Here is a 25,078-nt window from a genome sequence, read left to right as displayed (position 1 = left end):
AATCAGGTGGTAGTGGTGCATGCATTTAATCCCAGCACTAGAGAGGAATATAAGATGGGAGGAGACAGCTCACAGTCTCAAGTCTCATTCTGAGATTCCTAGAGGCAGGATTGTCATTTTGAACTAAGGTAGAGATAAGAGCCAGTGGCTGGCTGTTTTGTTTTGCTGACCTTCAGGTTGAACCCCATACCTGTCACTGGATTTTTAATAATCATGCAACAAACATGACTGTTCAAACATCAGCTAAATACAGTTGACACCAATAGTCAAGCCAAAGTGGATTGGAAAAAGTCCAAGAGGCCCTAAAATTACACAAAGAACTATAAGAAATGAAGAAATGTTGAGAGCAAGAGAAATCTTCTTCACCAGGGAACAGTATACCAATTAGTTATCCAACAGCATCCTTGAAAACATATAAGAGTAACAATGAGTACATTATAAAGACTGAGTAGGTTATATTTTATAATGGATATGTATATATAAATATATACATGCAATAATAATTAACAAAAAAGAGGCCATGAATTTGAAAGAGAACAAGATGGGAAAGAAAAAGTAGTGTTGGGATGTGGGATGAACTAAGGGGAGGTAGATTTGATCCAAACATCTCTTGTTCATCTATGCATGTTAGATAGATATTAAAAAAAACGACATTCAAAAATCCCCCTCCACTATCCTTGCTTCCTTCCCCCACAGTATATGGGTTGTGTGGAGGTCCTGCAGTCAATACTTCAATACCCGGACGCAGTTCACCAGAAAGTCCATCAATTTGGTGTGTGAAGCCATGCCTGGTGCCAGAGGAACAACAAGGAAGAGAAAGCCCTCTAGCCGCCCACTCAGCTCCATCCTAGGGAGGAGTAACCTGAAGTTTGCTAGAATGCCAGTCACCCTCACTGTGTCCACCAGCAGCCTTAACCTCATGGCAGCCGACTGCAAACAGATCATTGCCAAACATCATATGCAATCTATCTCATTGGCGTCTGGTGGGGATCCGGACACAGCAGAGTATGTTGCCTACGTTGCCAAAGACACTATAAATCAGAGAACCTGCCATATCCTGGAGTGCTCTGAAGGGCTCGCTCAGGATGTCATCAGCACCATTGGTCAGGCCTTTGAGTTGCGCTTCAAACAGTATCTCAGGAATCCACCCATACTGGTCACCTCCCATGACAGGATGGCTGGCTTTGATGGCTCGGCTTGGGATGAGGAGGAAGAAGAGCCACCTGACCATCAGTACTAAAATGACTTCCCAGGGAATGAACCCACTCTCGGCGGGGTGGTAGACATGAGGCTTCAAGAAGGGGCTGCTTGACCCACTCTGCCCAATGCCCAGATGCCCAGCCACTTGGGAGCTACACTGCCTGTAGGGCAGCATGCTGCAGGAGACGCAATGTCCATAAGCAGATGCTGCCTCCACCACCTTGCCCAGGCAGAGAGCTCTTCGATGACCCTTCCTATGTCAACATCCAGAATCTAGACAAGGCCCACCAAGCTGGGGGTGGGTCTGGGCCTCCCAATCCTTCTGTTAATGGCAGTGCACCTCGAGACCTCTTTGACATGAAGCCCTTTGAAGATGCCCTCCGGGTGCCTCCACCTCCCCAGTCCATGTCCATGGCTGAGCAGCTCCAAGGGGAGTCCTGGTTCCATGGGAAGCTGAGCCAGCGTGAGGCTGAAGCCCTGCTCCATCTCAATGGTGACTTCTTGGTGCGAGAGAGCACAACCACACCTGGCCAGTACGTGCTCACTGGCCTGCAGAGTGGGCAGCCCAAGCACCTCCTTCTGGTGGACCCTGAAGGTGTGGTTCGGACAAAAGATCACCGCTTTGAGAGCGTCAGTCACCTCATCAGCTACCACATGGACAATCACTTGCCCATCATCTCCACGGGCAGCGAACTGTGCCTACAGCAACCCGTGGACCGGAAAGTGTGATCTTCGGTCTGTCCTGGAAGCCCTCCACCCCATACCACTGTGTCCTCTAACTCCTGGGACCTCTGTTTGTGCTTCACCTGAGACAAGGAATTTTAGTTAGGAACCTGGGGTAGCATCCTGCTTCTGCCCAAACCTCACCAAAGTATTAATGTACAGAGTGGTCCCTTGCCTGGGCCTTGTCTGTGCCAAACTGATGCCCTTTCCCCCAAAGGGTAGGTTCTTAAAATAGAAAAAGACCCAGTGGAGCAATTGCCCTTTGGGGGAAGGGAAGTAATCATACCTCTGGTTTACCCCTGGTCTTCAGGATACCCCAGATCCCTCTTAACATATCCTATTCCCTATGCATCCCTTACAACTTTGTGCCTTTGACTATCTTCTAAGTCTGCAGATACTTTATGCAAAGAGTTCTCAGGCCCTTCGTGTGGATAAGGGTTGCTGACGCCTTGGCTCTGGAACCCTGTTGTGCTCAGCACCCCTTTCTGTGTTTGGGAAGAATAGGGGCAGGAGTGGCAACTATCTCCTCTGCCTTTTGGTTGTGCAGCCCTTAAGAGATTGCCCCAAGCTGGGCTTGGTGGCACATGCCTTTAATCCGCACTCAGGAGGCAGAGACAAGAAGATTTGTGAGGCCAGCCTGGTCTGCAACAGAGTTAGTTCCAGAACAGTCAGGGCCATGTAAAGAGACCCTGACTCCAAAAACCAAAAAGAAAGAGACAGAGAGATTGCCTCAGAGCCCCCTCCTGGTGGTGGAGGGGTGGGGGGCAGGTTTGGACCCCTCCCTTGATCAGTGCCTCCTGGCCTTGATCCCTTTCTCCAAGGGGTCTATACATTTTTTAAGCCTGCCCCTCCCCTGTTTGCATGTGTGTTGAAATCTCCAGCCAAAGTGTAGCCCTTCTTCCGGCAGCCCCATCCACTCTTTAGGGATGGGGGTGTGTGACTGACATGGGCCTCCAGGATGTGTACTGTTAGCCTCCAGGTGGGTTCTATGGAGGCTTTGAGACCAAAGCAGTAGACAATCCCCAGTACTATTGGTAGGTCTGGAACTGCACTTTTTTTTCCCCCGCATACATTTTAGGGTTGTAGATTTATTTTCCTGGTTTTGTTTCTGTTGCTTACTTTTGGGCACAAATTATGATAGTCGATTTCATTTATATATCACCTCGTTGACTTTTCCAAGCTTTTTTTTTTAACAACTGTTGATATTTTACTCGATCTGGCCTAAAAGTACGTAAGACAGGATTTATTTTTCTTATTCCTCAAGAGAACTGTTTGGTTAAACAGTGTTGTGGGGTCATGATGTAAAATCTTACTTAAGATCCTACCTTCCGCTTGCAGGCCAATGCAGCCAGGACAGAAATCTTGCGAGCTCACTCTATAGGCCTTGTGAACAAGGGGGGTCGACGGGTTTTTGGTTTTTAGTCTTGGCCATCGCCTATTTTTGGTTTGGATGTCTTATACCAAAGGGAAATAGTCTTCATTAAAGTCCTTATTTCTTCTAAAAAAAAATCCCCCTCCATACTTTTCTCTAAGAAAGCCTGGAAATCCATGCTGGAGTGACAAGTTAGTGGTTAATTAGAGTAATTTGTTCCAATATCAATAACAAGTGTTTCACAAACTTCCTGCAACTCTAGCTCCAGGAGATCTGACACCCCTCTTCTGTATTTTGTTGGTAATTGCACTTACATATCCAAAAACATGTATGTAAATACATATGTAAATATTTGTATATAAAGGTACACATAGTTAAAAATCAAATAAGTTCTGTTTTAATTAGAAATAAAAAAGGACTAGAGGAGATGGCTCAGTGGTTAAGAGCACTGGCTATTCTTCCAGAAGATCCATATGGCAGCTCCCAACTCTCTATAACTTTAGTTCTAGGTGATCTAACACCCTGACACAGATATATCAGGCAAAATACCAATGCACATTTAAATCAATTAATCAATCAATGAATAAATATTTTCTTTTTAGAATAAAAAATCATAGGATGACATTTACAGACATTATGTTCACTGAATATCCCAAGCCAGAACATATTGTGGCACCTTCCAGCAAGCAGAACATAAAGTATCGCCTTGGGACTTATAGCTTGACTACTAAACTCTAAACCTCATATTCTCCTTTGTTTGCACACATTACTGACTCTATCCTCCATTTTCCCACAGTGCATCCTGTTCCCATATCAGCCTCACCATTACTGTACAGAAGCAGATTCCTTAATACTTTCTGAGATTCCACCCCTTCCACATTTTTTTGTTTTTTGAGACAGGGTTTCTCTGTGAAACAATCCTGTCCTGACTGTCCTGGCACTCACTTTGTAGACCAGACTGGTCTCAAACTCAAAGAGTGCCTGAGTGCCATGAGTCAGCCTGGTCTACAAAGCAAGTTCCAGGATAGTCAGGACTGTTTCATAGAGAAACTGTCATGAACTCAGAGAGATCTGCCTGCCTAAGCCTTCCAAGTGCCGGTGCTGGGAATAAGGCACCCCCAACTGTAATGCTGTCTCTTTAAGAGACAAGCTATGCACACTCCCTGCAGCCTCTATCCCTCCCTGGCCATCTTGGCTCTATCTCTGTCCCTTCTCTTCCCTCCTAACCTCCCTTATCTACTTTTTAATTCCCCTTCATAACCCAAATAACAAATATCCAATTCTATTCTATATGATATGCCTGTCTATGTGCCTCCCATCCACCACTGCCTGCTCACACAGCTTGCCGGGCTTGCCAGGGACCAGCCCGCCCACACATGGCTGGAGATTAGCCACTTTGGTTTGTGGACCAGCCGCCACCAGGTCCCCACAACAAATTGCTGGGGACTGGCTGCAAATCCATAACATTGGTGCCTTGTGACTCTGTTAGGCCCTACTGCTCCTCTCCAGAGAGTAGGATCCTGAACCAGGGCTTTTTTCCTACTCCCACCACTGGCTTCCAGGCTTTGAATGGTGAGTCTCCAGCCATTCTGCTATGCTTGCTTTCCATAACTAAAATTGTGTTTGGACTAACCTGGGGTTAGTCAGCCCGCTCTAGCACCAGAAACTGTGCGGTGCGTTCAACTGATGGGGGGATCCAGGGTCCCCCAGATTCTTTATCTTTTTTTTCATTTCTTCTCTTTTGTTTTTTTCATTGCCGTAAAAGGCCACTCAGAGCGGCCTCTTGTTTCTCTGGACCCTGACTGGATACAGCCAGGCCATAGCATCCCACCCGTATTCAGGGGACACACCACTCATGGGTCCTGGGTGTTTGCGCTGATTTGCACCCTGCCTATATGGGGAGACATCCCTGTTATAGGCCTTGTGGTGTTGCTGTTTTGTGGGTTTTCACAATTTTAGCTTTAGATAGCAACCATCCATATCCGTCCCCCTGATGTGGAAGTGTCTTCTGTCTATCTGTTGCTTTCATTGGTTAATTAATAAAGAAACTGCTTGGCCTGATAGGACAGCAGCTTAGATAGGCGGAGTAGACCAAACAGAATGCTGGGAGGAAGAAGGCAATAAGGCAGTCGCCATAGCTCTCCTCTCCGAGATGGACGCAGGTTAACAATATTCCTGGTAAGACACCACCTCGTGGTGCTACACTCATTAGAAATGGGCTAATCAAGATGTGAGAGTTAGCCAGTAAGAGGCTAGAGCTAATGGGCCAAGCCATGTTTAAAAGAATAAAATTTATGTGCTGTTATTTCAGGTAAAAAGCTAGCAGTGACTATAATTAGTGATCCTAGAGAAGCTAAATAAGGAGAACCCAAAGAAAAACATATAGGCATCCTCCTGAATATTAAACTTCATCAGGCGATGAAAGGAGACAGAGATAGAGACCCACATTGGAGCACTGGACAGAAATCTCAAGGTCCAAATCAGGAGCAGAAGGAGACGGAGCACGAGCAAGGAACTCAGGACCTCGAGGGGTGCACCCACACACTGAGACAATGGGGATGTTCTATTGGGAACTCACCAAGGCCAGCTGGCCTGGGTCTGAAAAAGCCTGGGATAAAACCTGACTCTCTGAACATAGCGGACAATGAGGACTACTGAGAACTCAAGAACAATGGCAATGGGTTTTTGATCCTACTGCACGTACTGGCTTTGTGGGAGCCTAGGTAGTTTGGATGCTCACCTTACAAGACCTGGATGGAGGTGGGTGGTCCTTGGACTTCTCACAGAGCAGGGAACCCTGATTGCTCTTTGGGCTGAGGAGGCCGGGGGGGGGGGGCTTAATTGGGGGAGGGGGAGGGAAATGGGAGGCGGTGGCGGGGAAGAGACAGAAATCTTTAATAAAAAAATAAACACACACACACACACAAAAGCTAGCAGTGTGGGGCCAGACGGGAACGCAGCCTACTGCTCCCACTACTACAGTCCCCTGGCTTTTTCAATTCCAGCCATGGCATGCTGCAGCTTTTTCAGTTCCAGCCTTTTGCTCCCCTCTGTGGGTTGTGCTATGGCATGGCAGCTCAGCAACTGGGCAGATCACAACTTTAGGTCTCTCTTATTAAGCTTAAAATCCTTAAAGCTCAAAATTGTGGCTTTTTCATACAACATGTGGCTGCTGCCATTTTGACTGTGGTCAGGGGACTTCACCACCATCTTCATAGCTGAGAGGTGTTGTCAGTTTAAAAATCAACTCATGAAAATATTTCAGATCAAATTTCTCTCTCATAATGCTTTTCATAATCTTAAAAATACTTTTCATTGTATAAAAATATATCACAGTCATTATACAATGTCTCTAAAACTTCCTTTTTCACAAACCCTAAAAATTCTTGTGAGTTCCAGAGAGTCGAATTAAAGGATCTACTTCACACAGGTCAGATACATCCCCCTCAATTCCCTAGTCCTAATATTTTCCCCGTAATTTAAGGTTGTCCTCTATTCTGCCTATACCTTAACCAGGTGCAAGAGACACCAGCCATTTCCATGCCACAATCACTGGACAGGAGCAAAATGACAAACTGTGCCATGATGTGGCTAGCAACCAGCCTTCTCAGTGCCCCTCCCCAAAGATGACGCCCACAAATAACCAGGAAGAAGTCTTAAAATTCTGCTTCCCCAATTCCTTCCATCTATGGTCTCTAATCTCCCACTTTTTGTTATAAAAAAGAGGTGGGAATGTAATACTGTCTCTTTAAGAGACAAGCCGTGCCCACTCCCTGCAGCCTCTCTCCCTCCCTCGCCAATTTTGAGCTCTCTCTGTCCCCTTCTCTACCCCCTCACCTCCCTTCTCTTCTTTTTCTTTGTCTTCCATAACCCAATTAATAAATATCCAAGTTTATTCTGTAGGATGTGCTTATCTAAGTGCTTCCCCCCTTACCCCCCCACTCCCCCTGCCTGCTAACACTGATCTCAGGATTCACCAGCGACCAGCCCTCTGCCACATAGCTGGGGACCAGCCACCTTGGTGTGTGGACCTGCCACCAATGGGACCCTGAAGCAAGCTGCTGGGGACTCATTGCAAATCCATAACTCCAATCACCCCCAGACCTACTTCCCCACTCCAACCCCACCCCCATCCCATTGCAACATCCCCCCACGAGATGCTTTTTTGTTTTATTTTGTTTTGTTTTGTTTTGAGACAAGGTTTCTCTGTAGTTTTACAGCCTGTCCTAGAACTAGCTCTTGTAGACCAGGCTAGCCTCGAACTCACTGAGATCCCCTGCCTCTGCCTCCCGAGTGCTGGGATTAAAGGTATGCGCCACCACTGCACGGCTCAAACGATTTTTTTCTTCTGAGTCAAATCACACCTCTAATCTCCTACAAAATTTATCACAGCCCAGAGCAGGCCCCAAGATGACGAACGGCAAAAGTGAGGTCCTGATCTCTGCAGTGTGGTACACTGTTCAGTGTTGTATAAAGGCCTAAATCCTTATTTAGAATCATATTTTCTAACAATCATCTGTACCTGGGAAGCTCCGTCTTCTCTCTTTCAGCTATCATGTACACCAGCTTCGGCCATCTGGACAAAGCCTTCCCGTACAGCTTTCCCACTTCCTTACGTCACTTCCAGTCCTTTAGGTCACTTCCAGTCCGTGGACTTGGCGGGCTTGCTGCACTGTGACACTGCGCATGCTCCTGGGTTTCTTAACAGCCATTCCTTTTCTTTCTTCACCTTATCACTTGGGCTTCTGAAAAGCCTTAGGATTTTTACTTCTGTTTACCTGGAATCTGGCCCCTTGTGTCAGTATACCTGAAAGGTTTTTAGGGCTCTAGGGCTCGAGAGTCATTCATAGTAATTTAAAAAGGAGACACAGCTTTGGTAAGCCTCTGCCTCGAGAGTGCGTGGATCAAAGGGGTGCGCACCACCACCTTCTGGTACCCAGCTCAATGATGGTGATCTCTTCAGTTCTCATTCTTGGGAATTCTTCGTTGTGGCTCTTTTAAATTCCATGTAGGGATTCCTGGGAAATGCAATCTATCCCTTCTAGCAAATGTTTACTAATTTACTTACTGCATCCTTTCAAAAATTGTATTAAGTGTCTTTCTTCTTCAGTCCTGATTTGAGACGGGGTAGAAAAGAATAGGTAGGCAGGTGCTATGATACTGGTAGAATAACACCGACAAAACATCCTGATATAGTTATTTATTCTCTTAATTGTCTGGATTCACCCTTTTGTACAAACATTTTATTATAAAAACACTTTCTATAGGTTAAGGACGAATATGATTTTAAGAGTGATGGACGTTTTGCTTAAATGACTTCCTGTGCATAGATGATCTTGTTCTTATTCATTCCACCTACATATTTTGTTGTTCCTAGCACTCTGGCTGTTTCCAATTTCAGTTTGGAACAATATAATTAGTAATAGGCAACATGTTCTTGTCCCTAACTTCAGTGAAAATCATAACATTTCATGTTTTTATGTTTTAATTAGTTTGCTAATTAATTTTTTAAGTTGGCATATTAGAAAAAGTAAGTTTCAACTGTAAGTTAAAACAACTTATTACAATAGTTAACACAATTAACCCAGTGTATTAGACACTCTATATACGGTCATTAATTATGAGTATTATATCTAGTTCATTCTCCCTTTTGCAAATTCAAGTACCATGTAGATGTTGGAGAGCCTATAAATTGAGTATTAGATATTATCTAATAAAGGGCTGATCAGAATAAAAATAAAGAATAAATTTGAGAACACGAACAGATTAAATTGGAGAAATTCACAAATTAAGGAAAAAATAGTTAATAATTTATGGCAAAGATGTTTTCTTTAGGGACTGGAGAGATGCTTCAGTGGTTAAGAACACTTGTTTCTTTTTCAGAATACCTGAAATTTGTCGACCACACCCACATGGTGACCTACAACAATCTCTAAGTTTAGTTTTAGAAGGTTTCATTCCTCTTTGGTCTGGAGTCACTGAACTCATATTGTGCATAAGAATAACATACAGACAAAGCACTCATGCACATAAAATAAAAATCAATAAATCTAAAAAAACAGATCAAGGAAATAGACAAGAAAACAAAATCCCCACAATGACAGTCACATAGTATATGGAATTCTTTAAAAATTTTACATTAAAATTTAATCGTAGGTAAGTATGTGTGCTGTCAATATTTAGATGGAATATTTTCTGATTATAGGGAATTAATAGAAAATAAAGGTAATCAAATGCAAGGATTAGAATTACAACACTATTATTAAACAGAAATAGACTTGATGTGAAGAAATTATAGTAAAATCCATTATGTAATGAAAGAATTTTAAAGGCTATTGTATATTAAATTTGTGCATAGAATGTACTGTTTGCTTTAGCAATAAACAGGATAAAATTGAATTTATAAATGTATAAAACTGAATACTGCATAACAAGTGTAATAACTCTGGAAAAATTACTTGGCTACTGTTTAAATTACTCAAGACTTGATAAATTGGACAAATATTATAGAAAATTCAATAAACAAATTAAATTGCCCCACACTTAATCTAGTGATGACTATAAAATCTATACATATGTTATTTGTGAATACTTGTGGTTAGAAACAGAATATTATTGAAAACCTCCATTATTCACAACACATAATCTATTGTAGGTCAGTTCCAAATATAATTTTATGTTATTTCATCTGTAAATTTGTATATTAACAGAATAAAATGCTACATTAAGAGAAAACCTACTAACAAAATCCAATAACCAGAATTTATTCAGTTTTAAAATATATACAACTAAATTAGATAAGAATATCAATGAAAAATTATTTTAAATATAATACATAATATGGAAAGTTTGAGTCAATTATTATCCTTTCTTGTTAATAAATCCATGAAAGTACCGCACAGGGAGTAGAGAAATAATGGGGAAAGGTGAAGTGAGTCATGTTTGGAAAATAACATTAACATAATTTCTAATTTACTTGTATGTATTTAAAAGAAGAAAATATATTCATGGTAACTATATGTATCCCCTAAAATATTGTTAAGCATAAGATTATTATGCAATCACATACTTTTGGGGGACAACAAATAATATAAAATTACAGTTAAATAAAACATGTACATTACTACTTAAAAATAAACATATACGAATATAACTTTAAAAGTATGTTAACATTATATAAATTTCCCTACAAATTGAGATATTGCTAAAATTCTAAACTAGAGCAATATTTTATGTATAGGTAGCCTATTCAATATTAATTGACCTCAAGTTTAATTGCAAAAATACTGGAAACATTTGATCACAAATACAGCTCTAAAGATTTTGTGTAAATGTTTTTACATGTGACATGAATGCATAAGTTTACATAAGCTGAGTTCAAAATTTAGTTGAATTTCAAATTCCTAATAATTGACTTAAATTCAGAATTATTAAAAATCTATAGTAGTTATGAGATTGTAAATGATAGAAATGAAGACATAGGCAAATTACCAGAACATATGAGAGAAACTTGCACTAGATTCTCTCAGAGCCTCCAGAAGAATCCAATTCTACCCACTTTTTTTTTGACTTCCACATTCCAGGGTTCTGAGGAAATAAATTCATGTAGTTTTAGTCATCTAATTATTATTTTGTTATTTTTATGCAGTTTGAGAAAACTAACTCATAGGAAGTAAGACATTGTGCACTTCAATCTGCAGATGGTCAAAACCGCCTGAGCCCTAATGTGATAACAGGTGTGTTGCTACACTCTTCTCTGTAGCCTTTAGTGGAATGGCTTGTGAGTTAGCATTTAAGATCACTATAACAACAGCTAGCTGTTTTCTGTACCTATGCCTGCCCATCTTGCTCTGAGGCTGAAACTTCTAATCAAAGTCTTTAACTTCTTGGACATACAAAGAGAAAATAAAGAGGGGTGTTTAGCACTATCCCTGTCTTATGGTATTTGGTGCCAACAAATTTGTGAGCGCCTTAAGAACAATCCGTGTTATATGGTACTTGATATCTCCAGCTCTGTTGGGACTTCTCTGTCTGGGCCTATGTGTATGCACTGCAAGTTTTCACCTTGGGCCCATATAACTCCCACTGCCTTGGTTGATCAGCAACTGTATCTTTGTTTGTCACGCTTTTATCCCATTATTGAAAATAGATTTTTTTCATAAAATATAACCTGATTGTATTTTTCTTTTCTTTTACTACTCTCAGTTCCTTTACTCCTCTCTGTCATATTCCATCCACTCCTTTCTGTCTCTCATTAGAGAAAATAGGCTTCTAAGAGATAAGAACCAAATATGACAAAATAAAATATAAGAAGATAAGCAAAAGCTGTCATATTGAAGTTGGACATAGCATCCCAACAGGAGAAAAGAGTCTCAAAAAAAAAGGCACCTAATTCAGGTACCCACTTGTTCTCACACTAAGATATCCCATTAAAAAAAACCAAGCTATAATAAATACACACAGGACCATATAGGCCCTGTGCTTGCTGTGTCAGTCTCTGTGAGTTCATATGTGCTTTGCTTAGTTATTTCAGAGGGCCTAAAGCTCTTGGAGTCCTCCATCTCTAGCTTTGATACTTTCTGCTTCCTTTTTATGGGATTGCCTGAGATTTGAGTGGAGGGATTTAATGAAGAACTCATATTTAGACTCTATCTGTATAACATAAGACTCAGTGAAAACTTTCTGAACCATAGATATTAAGACCAAGAATTCATGAACAAAACCTCATGAAAATGAGTAGCTTCTGTAAGGCAAAGAACACAATCATTCAGACAGAGCAGCAGCCTCCAGAATGGAATTTTTTAAACCAATTCTACATCTGTTAGAGGGTTAATATCCAAAATATATAAAGAATTCAGGAAATTAGATGTCAAAAAGTAAAATAATCCAATTTATAATGGAATATAGTTTTAAACAGAATTGTCAATAGAACAATGTCAAATGACTGAGAAACACTTAAAGAAATGTTCAGTTCCTTCATTCATCAGGGAAATGAAAACCAGAACTACTTTGAAATTTCATCTTACACCTGTCAGAATGGCTAAGATCAATGACACACATGACAGCTCATGCTGTTGAGGATTTAGGAAAAGGGGAACACCCTTCCACTGCTCATGTAAGTGCAAACTTGTACAGTCACTATGTAAATCAATATGGCAATTCCTTAGGAAATTGGGAAATGATCTACTTCACCATCCAGCTTTACCATTCTTGGACATATACCCAAAGAAAGCTCCATCTTACAAGGACACTTGATCAGCCATGTTCATTATGTGTTCATTCGTAATAGCCATAAATTGTAAAGAACCTAGATGTCACTTAACAGAAAAATAGATAAGGAAAAATTGGTAAATTTATATAATGAAGTAATACTCAGTGGTTAAAAAAAATGACATCATGAAATTTGGAAGCAAATGGATGGAACTAGAAAAAATAATTCTAAGTGAAGTAACCCAGACCCAGAAAGATATAAATATGGTATGTATCCATTTATAAGTGGATATTAGCTATTAAGCAAATGTGTCCCTAGACATAGAGAGGTTAGGTAAAGAGGAAAGGTCTAGGGGGAGACAAATAGATCTTCCTGGGAAGGAGAAATGTAATTAATTCATTTGCAGAGTAGGGACATATGTGGTTGGCAATGCGATGATCTGGTGGGGAAGGTGTGGGGTAGAGGGAAACATTGTAAGGAAATTGAAAAGCATTTGAGTGAGGGATAATATATAAGTCTAGTGCAATGGAAACTTTTTGAAATATATGAAGGCGATCCTAATGATGTCTCCTATTAATGGGGATGTAGATTGACAACTAGCCATCTCTTGTCACCAAATGAAGTTTCCAGTAGCATGATTGAGTTTCATTCAATTGAGTTGTTTTCTGAGAGTTCCCACTAAAATCCAAAAAAACAAAAAAACAAGCAAAAACCAAAAAACAAAACAGGCTTTGCAAAAATGGTTTGCTCTCTGCAACTGACAGTATGCTCCATTTTGGAAGACAACATTCACACATCTTGTTAAACATGGTGAAGTTTATCTGGTGCCTACATGGAGCCTGCAGGCAAACAAAACATAAACACCATCCCAACCATAAAACCTTTTGTCTACAATCTGTCCTGCCTGCAAAATATGCTAGGGTAGAACTTGTGGGAATAGCTAACCAATCTCTGATTTGAATTAATGTCTACTTCATGAGAAAAGAAGCAATACCAAATACTGCTTGGGTGACCAAAATCAGAGGGTAGATAGTCCAGAGAACTATGGTAAAATCAAATATTACTACTCTAAAAATTATCTATAAAATGACTCCTAATGATATTTTGCTACAGTCAGAGATCATTGTCTTATTCAGTCACCATCAGAGTGGCTTCTTCTGGCAGCAAATGGAGACAGATGCTAATCATCTGTTAACATATGATATAAAGAAACAAAATAGATTATCAGACACTATTTTTGCTTTGACTACTGGTCTTTCTCCATCGATTGACCAATGTCTTATCCCCTCATACTAAGTAAAGCCCACACATGTCTGATAAAGCCCTTTATCTTTTACGAAAATGTGATAGGTTTGTATTATTTAGTTCTATTTCTCCCTGCATTCTAGTACCCACAGGAGCAGTATATCTATCAAATTGCCATATGTTCTTTTCTTATGTTCTAAAACAGAAAAAGTAAAATTTTACTTGTTGTGATGAATGGAAAGGAAATTGGTTTCTTTCTCCCCCAATTGAGATCGGCTAATTAGCTAAAGAGACTAGAAGCAGATTCTTCATTATATGATTAACTGTGGCATGCAGGTATACTGAAAACACAATTTTAATCTTGTAGGATTTCTGATTTCTGCAAATTACAAAATAATACTGTATTGTTTAAGCTTCTTATTATGATTTGATATAGCAATGACAGAAAATGGAAATATGCTAATTCAAAAATCTTGCTTACTTACATTAATATCAGACGATATATATAGTTATCTGAATGTAAATAAATATTCACAAAGAAATATGTGATGATGAAATGGTCATTAAGAATGCAGAACAATCTTGTAGCAGTACATGATAATATATACATGGAATTGTAACACATAGAGACAAAAGAGTGATGATCCCATGTTTGATTCCAGCCATCACCACGCAGTGAAATTTAAGCATATTTTCATTGATTCCCCTCCCCTTATCTTATTCTTCATCTTCTTTGCCCCACTTGTCCATTTATACCCGACAGTAGTCTCCCTTCAGCTTTTACATGCATGTGTTCAGGTTTTCTCCCCCTGCTCCTCCAGTACCTTTTAAAAATCCCCTCATACTTCACTTTCCAATTTCACAACCTACACCCATACTCACATTCATCCCTTCAACATTGCACTGAGATAGATGGATAGATAGACAGACAGACAGAGAGGCAGACAGAGAGATGATAGCTATATGGATGGATGGATGGATGGATGGATGGATAGATAGACATACTCACACACACACACACACATGTGTGTAGTAATATGAAGCGGCAGGGCTGCATCCCCAACACCCCAGCCATCTGGCCCAGCTAGCTCAGTCGGTAGAGCATGAGACTCTTAATCTCAGGGTCGTGGGTTTGAGCCCCACATTGGGCGCCATTTGTAGTAATATGAAGCGGCGGGGCTGCGTCCCCAACACCCCAGCCATCTGGCTCGGCTAGCTTATGCCCCGAAATAATTACACAGACACTGTATTTATTTAATCACTGCTTGGCTCATTTTTACCTAGCCTCTTCTAGGCTAACTCTCGCACCTGGACTAGCCCATTTCTTATCATCTGTATAGCACCAGTCTTACCGGGAAGATTTTAGTCTAAGTCCATCCTGGGTCGGAGCTTTATCGCGTGTGTCTGCCCAGGAGTGGGGCATGGCGTCTCTCTGTGAAGCGTCTGCTCCAGCGAGGAGAGCTGTCGAGTCTGACCTCACTTCCTCTTCCTCCCAGCGTTTTGTTCTGTTTACTCCTCCCACCTATCTCCTAACCAATGAGAGCCAAGCAGTTTCTTTTAATTTAACCAATGACCTTCCTCCATCACATGTGCACATTAACACCTAGGATGTGGGAGGGAGAGGGAGAGGGAGAGAGAGAATGGAGAGAGAGAGCATGGAGAGAGATAATGGCAAGTAAATAGACACATACATGACATACATGAAGGTAACAGAGTAGAAGACTGTAGACATGCCTCTATACAGTATGGATAACTAATATTTAACAGAGTTATAGGATAGGAGAGAAGCTGTGAAATGCTATCTTCTTGACATGACATGGCCATTTACACACACCTACTCGTAGGAGCTGTGATTTCTTCCACAAGATCTATCCAATAAAAGATTTTAGCATGGGTTGGAGGAAGGCCCCCGAAGGCTCCACTCTTAGCTGAAAAACTAAGCAGTTGATAGGTGCAGGGGGAAGAAGGCCTCTCTCATTCTCTCTGTCTATCTTTCCTTTTCGTGGAGGTAGCCACTGATTGATTACCCATGCCCCACTAGATGACCTCCCACCCTCAAGGACAACACTAATTGGACTTAGACAGGTAAACATAGATATTTTTAAAAGAAGAATATGACTTTTGAGGGGAGATATGATTGGACATTCCTGGGGAAAATTTGGATATTAGGTAGACAAAGTGAGAGATAGGAATGATCATAAATTGTATACATTTATACATATTTTCGCAGGGAAATAAAAATGAAACTTACAATAAAATACTAATAAAAGCATTTGAAAATAAAAAAAGCATATCAGTAGAGAGAGATGGATTTTAAAACAATCTACTACTAACGATTTATTAGAGTGAAAACTGAATTGTGACTTAACCCTCACATTTTATATATAACTAAATTCAAACAGCATACATTCCCTATAAATCTGTAAATTACAAAACTTTCCCAAGACGATATAGGAGACTGCTTTGTGGACATTCCATTTGATGAAGAGTTATTGGAAAATACACCTTAAGCATAATCCATACAATTTTTAATGGAGACTTCATTCAAAAATTAAAGAAATCTTGTCACGATAATGAAAGTAAAACCAACTGCTCATGCAAAGATGTTTCTAAATCACATTTGATAAGAGTAATACTGAATATGTCTGAAAAATCCTTAAAACTAAATGGTTACAACAGCATATTAAGGTGGGAGTGTGGCTCACTGCCTGAGTGCTGTGCGTGGATGAATGCATGCATTCTCGGCTAAGTGTCATCCTGAGTGCTGTGCATGGATGAATGCATGCATTCTCGGCTAAGTGTCATCCCCCACCCCAAGAAAAAAAGGCAAAAGCCAACTAGTGGCATTTCACTGAAGAAGATATATAGCCAGGAAATAAACAAATACACGGAAAGAAATTCAACTCCATTAAACTCAGGCAATTGATAATTCATTTAAAACTATTGGGAAATGCCATGGCATAAATTCCATAATGTAAAATAAATAATAAAGTTATAATGCCAGATAGTCATTAATATTGCAAAGAAATTAGATTATTGATAAATGTTATCAGAAATACCATATTGTACAGAAACTACAAAATATTTGGAAGTTTTAAAATGACAAAACAAACTTCAACTCACCAAGTAGCATAGCAATTGAACTTCTGTACAGTTAGCCCAGAAATGAGACTCTATATCTACACAGGCACACACACAAAAACTCTCTACATAATTATTCACAGCAACCTAGTTTGTAGAAGTTCCCAAGTAGAAACAAGCAAGATATTTCAACAATGGGCAAATGTTTTAGCAAACTGTAGGACATTCATTCCCTGAGATAAGAAGAAACAAAATATTGGTACATGTAGACAAATATTTCAGTAAAATGTGGGATATTTGTACCATGGGATAAGAAGAAACAAACTATTGATATACTACCAACTTGTCTGGAGCTCAAGGCCGTGCTACTTAGTAAGAACACATTCAGTTACAAAAGCATACACTTTTATGGTTCTACCTTTTAGAATCCTCTCAAATGCAAAAAATGATAGAAATATAGAAGGAAATTGATCTCAGTTACATAATAAGCAAGGTGGGACGAAAGGGTTAGGTGTTTTTTGTTAAAGGATAGTGTTTGGGACTTTTTCTAAATATATTAATATAATTATGGTCATACAGATAAACATATAAGAAAAACCCATTGATCTCAACAAACACATTTAAAAATACAATTTCTTCTTGCTGTTTAAATTGTTTTTTTTTTTGTTTTGTTTTTTTGTTTTTCGAGACAGGGTTTCTCTATGGTTTTGGAGCCTGTCCTGGTTGCTGTTTAAATTGTTTGAGACAGAGTCTCTGACATCAAACTATTGGCAATCCTCTTGCTTCAGATACCACCCTCCAAATAGTCATGAGCCTTTATGACCACCAGTTTCCCAGTTTTGATATTATACTCTCTACTTAGAAATTATAGGCTTAGTGGGCAACCTGATGTTGCTTTGTGGTACCTGTAATTTGCACATTCAGATCGGTGAGATAATGCAAGATATTTGCTTTTAGTAATTAAGTTTTTGCTATTTTAGTATGGAAGCAATTGAAAATAAAACATATATAAATTGTTTCATGTGCTTTTCTCATTCATGAAAAAAACTTTTTAAACATGGTAAATTATTATTTCTCCTTATTATATATTTATACTAAGAAAATTGATTAGCCAAAATCCTATTAACTTGGGAAATATCATAAAAACATAATGTATATTCATAAGAAAAATTTTATAAAACTCGTACAATGCACAGTGTATATGTACCAAAATAATCCCATTAATTGACCATTTGTTTATTAACTAATTACTACCAGAGAAAATTGAACATATGATTAGCAACGTTATCAACATTATTATTATAGCATAAACAAAATTACCATTTTAGCAATGATTCAAGAAGGTGAAAAGGAAAGACAAAGTTAATTCTAAAAAATGCCCCCGGGTCCAGCTTACCTTAGCTGCTATTCTCCGACATGCTTGTGGGTACCTCCACCCTTAGAGAACTTCATTTAGAACATTGGGCCTGATCAAAATCTAAACTGATAATTTACATTTTCTTGGACAGGGCCATAGCCAACGCCCACATAGTATGGGAGTTTGCATCCTTGATATCTTGTCTGGGAAAAAGGAAAGAAAACCAAAACCAAACAAAACAAAACCAAACAAAACAAAACCTCTGTAGTGTAATTTAAGTTCCAATAAATCCTAAAGAATCAGGTTTAGACAAAGACATTGACTGAAATGTTATTTGTCGTAACTGTTTAATGTCTTGCATTTAATAAGATAAAACATATAAATCACAATGCTCATTTATAGCTCATCATAGGGACATGATAGCTAGCAAATGATTGAGGCACTATCAAGTGGCTGTTAAAATACTAAAGAAAAATAAAATTTCAGTAATATCTTATTTTGTGTATTGAAAAGGAATTAAAATATGCAATGATTTTGACCAAAAAGTCCACTTTTTGTTATTTCAGATAGCATTTGATTTCAGATGTTCCCCAGAATAAAAAAGAACAATGCACACAAATTTTGCTTGATTACATTCTTCTGTGGATCACAAAAACAAAGGTAGCATATTTGCTAGTTAAGATGACTTGTTCTACAATCATGGAAGATAACCTCTCATTTTTGAAGTCGTTTTTTTTTATTGTCTTCATGAACATACCCAAAGGATCAAAGTCATAAGGAAAATAATATTAAAATGAAGATGGGGGCTTTTGAAGACACAGCCACTTCACTGGTGTGCATACATGAAAATTGGACAGGTCCCCTGGCATTTAATTGCATTATATATTGACAAGAACCTAAAGCTTCAAGGCGTTTCCCACAAAGGAATATTTTGCCCATCAGAAAAATACCTGTCATGATACAGATAAAGTGTCTCTCAAATTACATCACATCTAACTCTCTGCATACAAGGTATCAGAAATACGGCGGGGTTACATGATATGGACACTTTTTAAAATGATGGTAATGGGTTGGAACTAAGCTCTCAGTGTAGATACTGAGTTGAGCACCTAGTATCTACTATCTCATTTCCATAAATCAAGTTGAATCTTCCTAAAACAAAGCTCTGATCATAGACATTATATGGGAATTATTCCCTCATAGCTTTACTGTAATGCTTTGAAATTGAGGAGAACAGGCTCAATTTATATGACTATAAGCCACTGTTGTCTTTTTGCACGTTTTGAATGTCATCAACTGACATTTATGACACACATAAAAACATTTTGATCCAAAATTGTGCAAATATATATGTTCACAGTAGAAAGAAATTTTGTAGTTTCTTGAAGAATTTTAAAATATTTCCCTGCTTTTTCAGGAATAAATAGATTTGATTTTAATTCATTCTAGGGAAAACATAGAGAACATTTAGAAAAATAATGACCGAATAATTTTTTACATATTGCCTCACAATATAGTCTCACAAATGGAAACTTTGAAATTTGATAGATAAAAAATATTAAAGTGGTATGGCATAGTGGTACACGCTTAGGATGCTTTATGGAGATAAGAGATAAAAGGGCTAGGAGAATTCAAGGACATAGGAGAGTCTCCTCTCAAGTAAAATAAAGGGGTAGTGTGGAGAAAGATGGATGGATATTATCAATATTCATTTTATACATGCAAGGAATCTCAAAGACTAAATTTTAAAATCTATTTTTAAAATACTGGTAATATAGCTTATCTTTGGAGTGCTTGTTTAGCTGGCAAAAGGCTTATGTTCACTGTCCAGCACTGAAAAAAATAAATAAGTAAATAAATATTTTCAAGTCCTAAGGGACACTGTACATGATACAGTAGGTGAAATTCCAGTGAATTTATACCTAATGCTGTTTCAGACATATTTTCCAATACTATTTCAGGCTAATTTGCATATACAAACAACAGCTTTGACCCACCCAAAAGTCCTGAAAAATTTCCTCTTTCTCACTTCAAATCTGCACCTCAAAAATTTCAATCATCTCAGAATAACTCAAAGTTCAGTACAATAAACAGCATCACAAAACTCTCCTGGTAGAATTAAAATTTTCCACACACAAGCTTTCTCTTCCTTTCTCTTTCTCTTGTATTTTCCACACAAACACACACACACACACACACACACACACACACACACACACACACACACCCCTAAATGCATAGTCAACATTTTCTAATGAAAGCCACTTCCTTTTATATAACAATAATTTACCATTAACCAGTAAAACTAATAGTGATATTTTATCTAATTCATAGCCTATATTCAAAATTCTTAACATTCAAATATGAACTGTGATAACTGATTAAAGCTAGTCTGCTTAATATGGGATATTCATCTAGTCCTGGCACTGATATGTTTTAAGTTGAGTAACCACTGGTCAAGTGGTATATCAACGAGGAAAAATACAAGCCAACATGTATTAATAAATATTCTTATAGAAAATAGTTTGAGATAAAAACATTTTTTTGATATTCCAAAAGTGTAAGGGTACTGCCTTTCAGCTTAAGATACTGATTTCGTTTATTATTGAGCACATTATTTCATTGGTTTATGCAAGACTGAGATAAAGATCATTTATAGCCCAGAAAAGATGAATATCACTTCAATCCTCAACATAGAATTTTGAACTACTGTTTAGACTTGAGCAGAGGAGAAATAGATTTATCTATAGGTGGTTGTCTCTTTAGTAAATTTTTCTGCTAGTAACAAGAAAGCATAATTCTTAACAAGGTAGTAGAAAAGGATATATTTGAATGTTTATAAAATCTAGCTCTCTAGGAGATTCTCACAGTTGCTTGGCATGTTATTGAGATAACAGAGCTAAGATTTGCTGCTGGACTTGGAATTTGAATAATGAACCCTTAAATATGATATGCCATTAAATAGAAATAATGTTTATCATGACAATTGAATGAATATTAGAGGTAAGAGATGTGAAAGAGAGTATGAAATAATCATATTGCAAGGTGATTTCAATAAATTTATACAGTTTGTAGTTTTGGGTAACACTTTAAGAGTTATATTTGGGAACGGGATACTTATGACATTTTATTACAAACAAGATAAAAGAAATAGTCCGTTAATAACACCAACATTAAAACTTCATATTATTTTGAATTACATAGTAGATAAAGCAAGAATGTATCTTTCATTTTCTAGGGTTAAATTATTTCTGCAAAAATTTTTGTTCAAATTGTGTAGAGCAAGCAACAAAGACTGATTTATGAATGTACAGGGAACTAGTTACCTGGATTGATTATGATTTTCTGTCCTCTTTACATTCAAAACAGTATAGGTGTTCCACATTATCATTAGTATCCACTTTCCATTATTTTTTTCCATAATAATTCTTAGTAACTCCTTTTTATTTCTAATTGTTACAGTGGTAGTGTGTGCCTCTGCTAACTTCAGGTTGGTAGTCTGTTTTGTGGGCTTTTACAGCACTTTATCTTTTCCTAGTTACTTTTCACATACTTACCTGCACTTATCTGCTCTATCTGAAGTTCTGTTAGAACTGGGGATAACACACAGCAGATGAAAGGTGTTTGGAAGTTAGGGTTACGTACTTAGAATCAGAAATGGGTAGATCAATGGACAGTTTGCCATTCTAATTCAAGAGACATCTGAATAACCAGAAAGTACTGCTTTATAGCTATCATCAGGTACGTCAGTCAGGTACGTTCAATCTTGAGTGGTAATTGTGGTTGGTTTTACAGTTAACTTGCTACAAATTAAAAATACATGAGTAGGGAGCCACACCTGAAAAAGTATCCTGATTGCCTTAATTGGCTTTTGAAAGGCCACCTCAGTTGTGGGCTGCACCTTCAGGTGGCAGCCCAGAAAAAAAGGGGGTATCAGAAGAATATTTAGCCTAATCATTTGCTTGTTTGGCTCATTGTGGCTGGGTTGATTTACTCTGTTGTTGCTGCTTCAGATTCTTTTTTTTTTTGTTTGTTTGGTTTTTTTTAGTTGTTGCAAAAAAAAAATTCTGCCTTTTTCCTGTTTCCCATTTCCCTCCCCCCACTCCCCTACCCCTCTCCCCCTCCCAGCAGGACCAGTTTTTCCAAGCTTTCATCAAGGAATAGGGGACTCTGCCTGTGGGCTAAGTAACTACTGATCATTGCTTCCAGTGAAAGACTGGTTTTTCTGGGTCTACCTTAACTTGAAAGCCTTAAGACTGACTAGTAGGATATCAGTATTTCAGGGGTAACTTGGCTGTTTTTATTATTTTAAAACATGTGCCAAACATGGCAGTGCAATCTTGTAATACAAGCATTGGTGGATCTCTGTGAGTTCAAGGCTTGCTTATCTATTTAGTGAGGATCCAGCACAGTCAGTGCTATATAGGGAGACCCTGCTCCCAGAAAACAAAAGATTAAAAATGAAGATCCTCAATTAAAAGTGTTTATATATCAAATATAATATATATTTATTATACTTTATAATTGTATTTTATATATTAATAAATTTTAAATATAATTTCCATATCCTTTGTTCTAATCACCTAGAGAGCCCAAGTAAACAATAGTTAAAGATTGTTTTTGTGCTTTCTTCAATTTGTGTAGAAAGCAAATGTCTAGATTACCACTGCTATGGAACCATTTTTATTCTTCTTTTGTGTGCTTAACTCTAAAAACTCCAGGTTCACAATCAAAGTGGGTTTTGTATTTTACACACTGGTGATCCCATGTTGAATCCCCCTGTTCTAGAGAGACTCTATTATGTTCCTTCATGCACAGGAGAGTTTGACAGTAATATGGGAAGTTTTGACTTCTTTCCTCAACCGTGATCCTCTACGTAAGCTCAAAAATTTCTCTAAATTTGTAAAAAAGAATTGTTTTTAGGAGAGACAGATCATTGTCTATAAAGGAAGTTGAGGGAAGCAGATTTTAGCAAAGGAAGATGTAAAAAACCTGCACAATTCCTGTAAGGCCTTGGCTGAATCAGACAGGAGCACTTTCTGAGACTGTGGGATCAGGCTTAAAGTATACCCTCTGAATTCCACCGCTTTCAGAGAGGAATGCAGGTCGAATAGAAAATGTAAGCCCAAGCTGGAAAGGGGTTGTAGTGGAGTCAGAATCTGTGAGATCTGACAAAAAGAGAAAGCCAGTGGACAACAGTCTATATAATAAATCAGCAACTACTACGATTAAGGAACATCAAGGAAGTATGTTTATATGTTTTCAACACAAATCAAACCATTTTTGTTATTAAAATATACTATAAAATACCATCATAATAATTTTGAAGTTGATATGCACCTTTTTAAAAATGTCACAATATTAATAACAGACACATCATGGTAATTCTGTATTGAGAATATATTCATCTTGCATGACTAAAACTATACACATACTGAACAATTACTGCTTTCCTCTTCTCTACACCTAGATAAACCTCATTCCCCCTTTTCTTTCTATGAATTTAGTTAATGTAGATACTATGTATGAGTGGGCTCTTTCAGCAGTTGCCTCTTTATGATTATCTTATGCTATGGACTGGATATAATTTGAGTGAAGTCTCTCAAGGTTCATATGTTGGAACCTTGGTTTTCAGTGTGGGGATGTTGATAGGTAGTGAAAACATTAGTAGTAGAGAAAACTACAAGGTGACTGTGTCAAGTGGGTCACCTTTTTGGGACCATCATGTGTAATACTTGTCAAACTCCATTTAGCTCACTTGGTGGTGCACTGTTAGAGAAAGCCTGACTCCTGAATTCCTTTCTTATTTTTTGTTTTCTCCCTCCTGTTATTATCCCAGCCTTACCACCACATGGCAGGAGGTTATGAAGCAGCTAAAGGTGTACTCAACAGAGGAGAAACAAATGAAAAAAAAGCTGATCTTGTAGTTTCAGCCTTCAAATAAACCTGTTTCCTTTTGAAAATAAGCAAACCCTTGGCATTTTAATATTTAGTATTTTGTCCTCAAATCGGATTACTGGGTTGTCATATGACTGACATGACAGATTCCTTCTTCTTGTGGGGCAGGGATAAGGATTCCCAGATGTATTGCAGTGAGCCTTGAACTTTAACTGAGAATAATGTTAGATTTCTGACCTCCTACCTCCATTTCCAGAGTGCTGGAAATACAGGTATACTTTACTCTGCCTCTAGTGCTAGGGATCAAACTCTAGCAGGCCACCAACTCCCAAGTCCTGATATGGAGACTTGTTATTAGTTAGGAATGCTCAGCCTTATCTTAGCCTTACCTTTCTTCTTATCTACCTTTTGCCTCAGGTCAAAAATGAACCTTTCCTTCATTCTCTGTAGCTTACTTACCGGTTTCCTCCGGGTCTGGCTGGTTGGAGGCCGCCTGGCTTCTGGCGGTGAGGAGGTCTTCCTTCTCCCTAGTTCTTCTCTCTTGTTCCTTGAGCCTAGATTTCGCCGGTATTTATACTCTCTGCCTCTCAGCCCCGCCTATCGCTCTACTGCCTAGCTAGCTATTGGCCAACCACGTTTTTATTAGAAAAATCAAGTTCCTCAGACAGACAAGGTGAAACAACAGCACATCTTTACATAATTAGACAAATACAGCATAAACAAAAGCCACACACCTTTACATAGTTAAAGTAATATTCCACAACATCAAGCCAAGGGCTTCAATGCATGTCTGTGTGTGTCTGTGTATTTTAACCTCCAGCTCCCTTGCCTGAAGCTTCGTGAACTGGGTAATTACCGCACACCGCACCCCTGTGTCTGCGACAGCCCCCGTGAAAGAGAGACAGCGACAGGGGTCATCCTTGAATTCCCCAAGAATGTTCCTTTTATTGCGTTCTGGGGCAGATTATATAAAGATAGCCACGCCCCAGGA

General features: G+C 38.6%; 1 pseudogene; it reads left to right on the top strand.

The window, feature by feature from the left end:
- The first annotated feature begins 783 nt into the window (after positions 1 to 783).
- Positions 784 to 3,207, top strand: LOC142841307 (SHC-transforming protein 1 pseudogene; annotated as a pseudogene).
- Positions 3,208 to 25,078: the final 21,871 nt, after the last annotated feature.

The sequence above is a fragment of the Microtus pennsylvanicus genome, chromosome X, assembly GCF_037038515.1.
Source record: "Microtus pennsylvanicus isolate mMicPen1 chromosome X, mMicPen1.hap1, whole genome shotgun sequence".
Classification (NCBI taxonomy): domain Eukaryota; kingdom Metazoa; phylum Chordata; class Mammalia; order Rodentia; family Cricetidae; genus Microtus; species Microtus pennsylvanicus.
This window is presented reverse-complemented; position numbering and strand designations above follow the sequence as displayed.